The sequence below is a fragment of the Schistocerca americana genome, chromosome X (assembly GCF_021461395.2).
Source record: "Schistocerca americana isolate TAMUIC-IGC-003095 chromosome X, iqSchAmer2.1, whole genome shotgun sequence".
NCBI classification, from domain to species: domain Eukaryota; kingdom Metazoa; phylum Arthropoda; class Insecta; order Orthoptera; family Acrididae; genus Schistocerca; species Schistocerca americana.
In genome coordinates, this window is record NC_060130.1 from 706554618 (window position 1) to 706563977 (window position 9360).

Sequence of the window (9360 nt, forward strand, 5' to 3'; positions counted from 1 at the left end):
AGAAAATGAGCGTATAATTCATGAGATTCTTTCACTGTATTGTCACAGACGAAATTCTCTTTACTGAAGTTCTACCAATGGCGATTCCACGAACGTCTCGCTTTCTTCTGCAGTAGCTCTAGAATCCCTTTCGCATGGCTCTCTAGATAAGAGGAGCGCGAATCCTCTTAACTCGCTTATAGTCTTGTCGCTGCTTTTCTGTCTCGTTATTCACGTAGGGATAACCTTCTTCATATTTTCTTATTTTTCCGTTAGCTCCAAGAAAGATTACTGTCAATTCCAGGCTCCTGAAGAGCAACTGTTCGATGCATATATAATGTCACTGCATCTGCGCATATGCGAATTGCGAGATAGTTTTCTGCTTGCGACTACTCTCTCAACGCGTGAAAATATGGAGAGTAAAATTTTATATCATGTCATCTATTGTTTTCTTCAACACTAATTAGAGAACGGAATTTTGCTGACAGTAGGGTGTGTTGTTATTGTTGCAGGGAATTGCTACGTAATGATGTCTTTGAAAGATTGACATCTCATTACATACATTTCAAGAACGTCACTTAGATGTTATCTCTGTTCCAAAAACCATGTTATAGACTGAATAAGTGGATATTTTGGAACCACTGTCACTGTTCAACTTTCGTGTTCCAGTCGCGAGTTGTTCGCGGGGAGAGTGGTTCCTGGTAAGAATCCGTATGACCTCGATTCTGTTTAATTGTACCGTAATAAGCTTTTCCCGAGATGTACGTAGGAGGAAGCAATATGCTGATGAGCATTACTAGGATAGGTCGCTCACGGAATTCTAACAATATGGCACACCATGATGCACAAAGTCTCTCTTGTAACATCTACTACAGGAGTTCCATGAGTATCTACATAAACCTTTCGCGCTTAGTAAAGAAGCCTGTAACGAAAAGCGCTGCTCTTCTTGGGACCTTTTCTGTTTCCTCTGTGAATCTTATTTACTATTATTTGGTACGAGTTCCAGACAGAGAGAGCTAAACGGATACATTGGTTTAAAAGCGTCTTATGAACTACCTTCTTCGGGTGTGGACTACACTACCTGACGATTCTTCCAATGAACCTCAGTGTGGATTCGGCTTGTATTGCCGTTATTTTTACGAGGTCATTTCGCTTAAAACTGCTCCGTACACATACTACCAATTATTTAATGAATGTCACTGCTCCCTGCGCTTTAGGGAAACGTTTAAACGTACAATGACGGGCCATTCTGCCTATGTACGTATAGTTTCTTTATCTTGAGAGTCTACTACCATCTCCTGCAACGCTCGTCGATCGCCTGCACATCTTCCTGCGTATCTCTACAATTTTACATTTGTACGACGTCTCTGTATACAACAGCATTATCCGCAAAGAGGCTCACTGAGTGACACGCTGTAGGCAGCTAATAGAAGACGAGATAGTTCTTTCACATACGCTATGTAGGCTCAGTCGCCTTTCCCCTATTGAGCAGTTTTAGTTGATTTTTCTGTTCTGTGGCCACTTACTTCGGTATCTGTCACTATGGTGTTCCCTCAGTGAAACATTTTCGGGACAATGGAATTTAGTATTTTTGTTTCTCTCTAACATCATTCTTTTCCGTGCGAGTATAGCCATAATGAAACTTAAGAATGAAGAACAAAGTCAATGAAAATACTTTACAACGTGGCACTCTTTTATTTCACCGTGATTTTAGTCCGATAAAGAATATTCTGATTTTATAACCCGTCCCATCTTAATAAAACGCTATTTCAGTTGCTAATACTAGGCCTCTAAGTGATTACAACCAAGACATAGTGGTAACATCTAGAAATTCCTTATGGTATAGTAAAAAAAAAGTAAATATTGTTATGGTTAGATGTTTTCTACTTAGTATTTTGACCAATTTCTATAGAGCATCACGGAACAAGCCTGTAATCGTTGTTCGTAGTTCCTTGAACGCTATGTATCACAAATATGCCGTCGGCGTCAACATTACACTAATATTACTGCCAAAGCACGAACAGCATAGCTGTTAAGTCGGTGGTCTCTATTCGGGAAGAAATGGTTTCAGAGCACTGTCCGGTTTTCATGTCTTCGTTTTTTACGAGGTGTCCCTAATGTACCTTTGGCTAAAGTTCCCAAAAAAATTTAACCGCCGGTTCACTCCAGACTCGTTCAATGTTTTCTCAGCTGCACCTCTAATGACACTGGTGTCGACCGTGCGACAAAGATTACTTCCTTCAGTTACCACTTGATTCTGACTCTGAACTACCTTCCGTATATCCAGAACGACACTTCATAATTTTCCAAGAAAGAACTACACGATAACTATAGCTGGAAGCTTTCCAAGTGGCGCCAGAAATGATTGTACGAGGCATACAGGGTGATTCTTTGGGGATGCATTAAGGATGTTGTCTACTGCGATATTCCAATAACTCCAGAGGACATGCAGGAACGTATCGTGCTTGTTTGTAATTCTCTTCAGCAGGCAACACTGGAAGCAGTAAATAATTCTTTCATTCAACGAGTGCACCAGTGTATCGGTGGCCAGGGTCACCACTCTTGAGCACCTATGAATGTTCTAGCCCTGGGCAATGGTACAGCAGAGTCAGAGTCAATTTTGTGTTATGGTTTTACTTGGTTTTCATTTGTTTTCTGACAACTCCAGCAAGTGGACGAGTTTGTGCTCCCAGACTCAAAGTCAATGTTGTGTTATGTAATTATTAACGTTGTGTTTCAGTGAATGGTACACTGTGATACGTTTTTGAATAGGTCTTTAGTAGGGGAAATGAATTACCGAATAAAAAATGCAGGATGCCATTTAAAAAAAAGTCATACCGCTGTTCATATCTTTGTAAAAAACAAAGCTACAACGAAGGCAATCATGCTGATTGATGTCCTCCTGACGGCTAAAGAACATTTGCTTGAAATATTCTGCAATTTGCATCTGGACAGACAGTTATCTAGGGTAGTCAAGATAAATGGGACACCCTGTATAAGGCTGACGTAGCAGACAACATCGAAAGTTACGTGAAGCTTTTCGCAAATGATACTGTTTTATATGGATAAGTCGCAGCGCTAGAATCTTGTAGCAAAATGCATAAAGATCTTCAGAGTATCGAAGCATGGTGTAGCGAGTGGCAAGTGATACTCGACATAAACAAATCCGGACACCTGGCTGAAAATGACTTACAGGTTCATAGCGCCCTCCATCGGTAAGGCTGGACTTCTGTATGGTGTTTGCCCACCCTTAGCCTCGATGACAGAGTCCACTCTTGCAGGCATACGTCCAGTCAGATGCTAGGAGGTTTCTTGGGGAATGGCATCTCATTCTTTACAGAGTGCTGCACTGAGGAGAGATATCGATGTCGGTGGGTGAGGCCTGGCACGAAGTTAGCGTTCCTAAATTGTCCAAAGGTGTTCAATAGGGTTCAGGTCAGGACTCTGTGCAGGCCAGTCCATTACAGGGATGTTATTGTCGTGTAACCACTCCACCACAGTCCGTGCATTATGAACAGGTGTTTGATCATGTTGGAAGATGCAATCGTCATCGACGAATTGCTCTTCAACAGTGGGAAGCAAGAAAGTGCTTAAAACATCAATGTAGGCCTGTGTTGTGATAGTGCCAGGCAAAGCAACAACGGGTGCAAGCCCCTTCTATGAAAAACAAGACCACACCACAACACCACCGCCTTCAAATTTTACTGTTGGCACTACACACACTGGCAGTTGACAATCACCGGGCATTCGCCACACTCACACCCTGCCATCGCATCGCCAGATGTCCAATGTTTACGCTTTTTACACCAAGCGAGGCGTCGTTTGGCATTTACCAGCGCGATGTGTAGCTTATGAGCAGCTATGAAATCCAAGTTTTCTCATCTCCCGCCTGTCACAGTACTTGCTGTGGTTCCTGCTTGTCTATTAGCATTAAAAATTCTACGCAAACGTCACTGCTCCCGGTCGTTAAGTGACGGTCATGTGCCGTTACGTCGTCCGCGGTGAGGAGTAATACCTGCAATTTGGTATTCTCGGCACAGTCTTGTCACCGTGGATCTCGGAATTTTGAATATCCTAACAATTTCCGAACTGGAACGTCCCATGAGTCTTGCTCCAACTACCATTCCGCGTTCAAGGCCCGTTAATTCCCGTCGTGCAACCATAATCACGACGTAAACCTATTGACGAGAATCGCCTGAGTACAAATGACAGCCGCCAATGCAGTGCTCTTTTATACCTTCTGCAGGCGATACTACCGCCATCTGTATACGTGCATGTCGCTATCCCATGACCTTTGTCACCTCAGTGCATAGGAATTGTCGTAGCTGCATATGGCTTGTGACAAGAAGCGAACATGAGCAAATTGAGATACAGTGTCACTTTGTCACAGAATAGCAAGGAAGAAAGTTTCTGACTAAAAATACGTAACATGATTGAAAAATGTCTGCCGAAGTGAAACGTTTCTTTTGGAGGATACAAATAGATGGATAGCGATTGTTAACTACACTCCTGGAAATTGAAATAAGAACACCGTGAATTCATTGTCCCAGGAAGGGGAAACTTTATTGACACATTCCTTGGGTCAGATACATCACATGATCACACTGACAGGACCACAGGCACATAGACACAGGCAACAGCGCATGCACAATGTCGGCACTAGTACAGTGTATATCCACCTTTCGCAGCAATGCAGGCTGCTATTCTCCCATGGAGACGATCGTAGAGATGCTGGATGTAGTCCTGTGGAACGGCTTGCCATGCCATTTCCACCTGGCGCCTTAGCTGGACCAGCGTTCGTGCTGGACGTGCAGACCGCGTGAGACGACGCTTCATCCAGTCCCAAACATGCTCAATGGGGGACAGATCCGGAGATCTTGCTGGCCAGGGTAGTTGACTTACACCTTCTAGAGCACGTTGGGTGGCACGGGATACATGCGGACGTGCATTGTCCTGTTGGAACAGCAAGTTCCCTTGCCGGTCTAGGAATGGTAGAACGATGGGTTCGATGACGGTTTGGATGTACCGTGCACTATTCAGTGTCCCCTCGATGATCACCAGTGGTGTACGGCCAGTGTAGGAGATCGCTCCCCACACCATGATGCCGGGTGTTGGCCCTGTGTGCCTCGGTCGTATGCAGTCCTGATTGTGGCGCTCACCTGCACGGCGCCAAACACGCATACGACCATCATTGGCACCAAGGCAGAAGCGACTCTCATCGCTGAGGACGACACGTCTCCATTCGTCCCTCCATTCACGCCTGTCGCGACACCACTGGAGGCGGGCTGCACGATGTTGGGGCGTGAGCGGAAGACGGCCTAACGGTGTGCGGGACCGTAGCCCAGCTTCATGGAGACGGTTGCGAATGGTCCTCGCCGATACCCCAGGAGCAACAGTGTCCCTAATTTGCTGGGAAGTGGCGGTGCGGTCCCCTACGGCACTGCGTAGGATCCTACGGTCTTGGCGTGCATCCGTGCATCGCTGCGGTCTGGTCCCAGGTCGACGGGCACGTGCACCTTCCGCCGACCACTGGCGACAACATCGATGTACTGTGGAGACCTCACGCCCCACGTGTTGAGCAATTCGGCGGTACGTCCACCCGGCCTCCCGCATGCCCACTATACGCCCTCGCTCAAAGTCCGTCAACTGCACATACGGTTCACGTCCACGCTGTCGCGGCATGCTACCAGTGTTAAAGATTGCGATGGAGCTCCGTATGCCACGGCAAACTGGCTGACACTGACGGCGGCGGTGCACAAATGCTGCGCAGCTAGCGCCATTCGACGGCCAACACCGCGGTTCCTGGTGTGTCCGCTGTGCCGTGCGTGTGATCATTGCTTGTACAGCCCTCTCGCAGTGTCCGGAGCAAGTATGGTGGGTCTGACACACCGGTGTCAATGTGTTCTTTTTTCCATTTCCAGGAGTGTATATGACCCTGCACCCCATCCTTGCCTCTTTCCCTCCCACGTCCCTCCCTACCTGGCCCTCTTCGGCGCGCCCCCGCCCGTCTTCCCCCCTCTCTTCCCTTCCCTCCATTCTTCCGTTCTCCCTCATCTCCTTGCGCCTGGCAGATCCTCCGTTTTGATCATCGTCAGTGTGCCACGTCAGTGTTGTGTTTAGTGCTGTTTCTCCTATGCGTCGAGAGGTGTGATTTTAACTGTTTGCTGGCCTTGTACTTAGTGCTACTGTCAGTGTTTGTTACGTGCTACGCCATCCGTCGATACTTTTATGCTCCGGTCATACTGTGCCTTGTGTTCTTTTAATTGTCCCAGTTTGTGGATTTTTTGTGTGTGCTACTTTTTTTCGGTTTTTATCTCCATTTTACAGTCGCCCCTTTTTTTTGTCTATTGTCTTCCAAGATGTTCCCCCTCTTATATATCTATGTTCATCATGTTTTCTCCTTTGTTCTTTTTAAATGTCTTCTGTTGTTTGTTCTTTGTCTTTCGGCTGAAGAGCAGAGCATATGTTGCTCCCAGCCCGCCCCGGTGGGGAATTGAAATATAATAAAGGAAAAAAAAGTTGTAAACTATATTCGATATGCAGGGTGAAACAGCTAATACGAATGTCAGAGATATATTCTGAATAAGTAAACTTATAGGGATGCGGTTTTACTTAGTTAGTATAGCAGACAACGTGAGAAACATTCCTACGTACGCAAGTAAATTTTTACGTTTACTGCTGCCAGTCATGACACAGATTGTTTTAATGGAACTATGATACTTTTTCTACAGTACTGGAAAAAGGCTTTGACGAGGACATCTGCAGTATATGTGAAACTTGATCAAACGTTTTCTCTGTTGTACTAAATGCAGGATACTGTCTAAATTAGATACTGTTGGTGTGCATCTGAAGTCCATCAGACTTTGTTCGGTTGTTGTAGCGATCAGAGGACTTGCTTGTGAAGCTACTTGGATTTTCACAATACACTCGACAGTCGATAAAGTGGATATGATTTTACGTTATGGCATGAATCCTGATCGTGCATGGGTCTCTGTCTTTATAAACGTTACAGGAAATCAAGATTATTTAAATGAGAATAATGAAATACGTCAATGAAAAGTACAGCAATAGAGGAGAGAAGTGCAATTAACATCTTATCGACGGTAATAAATATTTCACTTATCACTACGTAGCGGCTTGAGTGTACAAGGGATATTAACAAAAGGAGATTTTGTAAATGTACCTACCAATGCATTTCATTCTTTCCACGTTTAGCTCCATCGACAGCCTCATAATAATGACTTTCAGAATGTGTTACAGTTTTCCGAATGATGTTTTCGAGAAATGTAAAGTGAAATGCCGTTTCTATGCAAGATTTTGTTTGTTACTGAAGCATTTTCACATACCACTGGCAATTCATTCTTCTCGATATACAGTACTGGCCAGTTGATAATGGGTGCTGGCTGTGAGAAGTGAATAAACAACGACCATGGCTTGTCGATGTGATGTGCAGGCTTCCTAAGCACTGCATCACTGATCCCTATTTAACTAATCAGACTCAAAATAGTAACAAGTATCTACAGCTCCTAACATACATTCTTAAGTAACAATAACGTATGTCCCGTCCATTCTACACAGATAATTACATACCTTTTTAATAGAACATCTGGAAAAAAGGTAGGAAGGAAGATTAGGGCTTAACGTCCCACTGACGTCCAGGTCATTGGAGACGGAACTCAAGCTCTGATTGTTTCGCGGATGTGGAAGGAAATAGGCAGCACCCATCCAAAGGAACCACGCCGAAATTTGGCTGGAGTAATTAAGAAAAATCACAGAGAACTTATATCAGGATGGCCGGACTTGCATTTGAACCGTCGTCCTCCGGTATGCGAGTCCAGTGCACTAACTACAGCGCCACCTCGCTTGGTTAGAATATCAGGAGATCGACGGATCGATCGTTCGGGAAACGATCATCAGATTGAACAATTCTGAACTTTTATCTGTAGGGAAAATTACGCTAAAAGCTTTAGAACGAAGTACCGGCGACTCTCGAAGTGCTAAATTGGCATATAACACAGCAATGTGCTGCGACAACGACAGATCTAATTCTGAATGGTATATTGTCTCTTCCGAATCGATTAATTGAATGGTTCAGTGTTAGCGTACCTAAAACCTCACTTTATTTCCTCGTTCTGAATATATTTCGGATGACCTGTTTTATTTTCCCTTCCCTGAATATCTTTCTCTTGCTTCCTTAAATTGTAGTATCTCAACCCTCGAGTCGTTTATCCTACGATAAATATATAAGTTCTTACCCCATTCTTGTCACAGATAAGGTAGTTCTATATTTCTCTGTTAATGCTATTACTGATGATGAGCTCCTCAAAGAGACTATCACTGCGCTACAAACTGGTAGGGTTCAAAAGATTGCAATTATAAATTATTCAAACATACTCAAAAAATAGATTTAAAACCTTTCAGAAGAGGCTAAACCACTCACATGCATGCCCAAACACACACACGGGTAAGTTCTAATTGAGTCTGCTAATACAGAATAACAACTGACTGAAATATGGAAACAATTGAAATATCTAAAGTAATGGGCCGGATATGTGAAGCTTTTTGAGTGCGAGACAAATAAAGGCAAGAGAGCCTTCTACTCTGCAATATATATAAATAACTCCCATTAAAGCTTTGAGAGGAAATCATTTTAAAACGCGCACAGGGGTCATCTCATCGTCGGCTAAAATAGAGGGCATATTCACATTTATATTTCCAGCTGCTCTCTTGTCAACAGAAAATCAAAGCATACCGCTAAAACGTGATGCATCGAGATTCATATACCCCAAGCATTACAGATTGATCTGTCCTCAAGGCAGAGTTTAAAAAAATGCGTTAGTCGCGTTGCCCTATCATAAATGTGCCTCATAAGGGACTGTATGGAGGTACATCTCGACTTGACTGTTTATTTTACCGACTACAATTTGTCACATATCCGAAATCAACTTTGAGGTGATGTGATCTACTCGTAGGCTGAAAGTACTCTCAGTTACATTGCCTGTTGACAAGCCCCCTTAGATTTGAGTTAAATTGCTCGCATTCGGAAATTCCTAAGTTCCCCGATACTGATCATAATTTTACATTCTTCACCTCATTTTATAACACGAATTTCTGTTACTAATTGACTTAGAGCGTTTTATTTTCTCCTGGGATTAAAAGTATGATTATAGTCTCCAAGACCCAGAGGAGGGAAAGAATATTATTCTCTCTATCACGATCCATTTGTTTCATGGACTACAAAATGGAATTTAAACCTACATTAAATAATGGTACTTCATACGAAAGGCAAATATGTGCGTGCGCATGCGCGCTTGTCTGTGTGTGTGTGTGTGTGTGTGTGTGTGTGTTTGTTTGTTTGTTTGTTTGTTTGTCTGTCTGTCT